We start from the raw sequence: 323 nt of genomic DNA, 5'->3' as shown, positions 1-323 counted from the left end.
CCCCCCCCCGCCACCCGGTTACTCGGCCAGTGTAAGCAGGAGCAAGGTCACTGCACCTCTTCAAGGGCAGAGCTCTCAGCTCCTGCATGCTGATTTATTGGAGGCTCTGAGTAGCCTGGCAGCCGCAGAGCGGGAGGCTGCCTCTCAGTGCAGGCTCTAGGAACCATGCATTTAAAGAGACAAATATTCTGATTGCTCCTCCAGCAGAAACAGTTCCCTTTTCAAAGGGCAAAGCAACAAGACCTTGTCCACAGCTATCAAAACTCCTCTGAAAATCTCCCCATTTTCAGGAGAGGGTCAGTTCAGCTCGCAGGGAAATCAGT

The sequence above is a fragment of the Chaetura pelagica genome, unplaced genomic scaffold, assembly GCF_000747805.2.
Source record: "Chaetura pelagica isolate M959 unplaced genomic scaffold, ChaPel_1.0 scaffold121, whole genome shotgun sequence".
NCBI lineage: Eukaryota > Metazoa > Chordata > Aves > Apodiformes > Apodidae > Chaetura > Chaetura pelagica.
Note: the sequence above shows the minus strand (reverse complement) of the source record.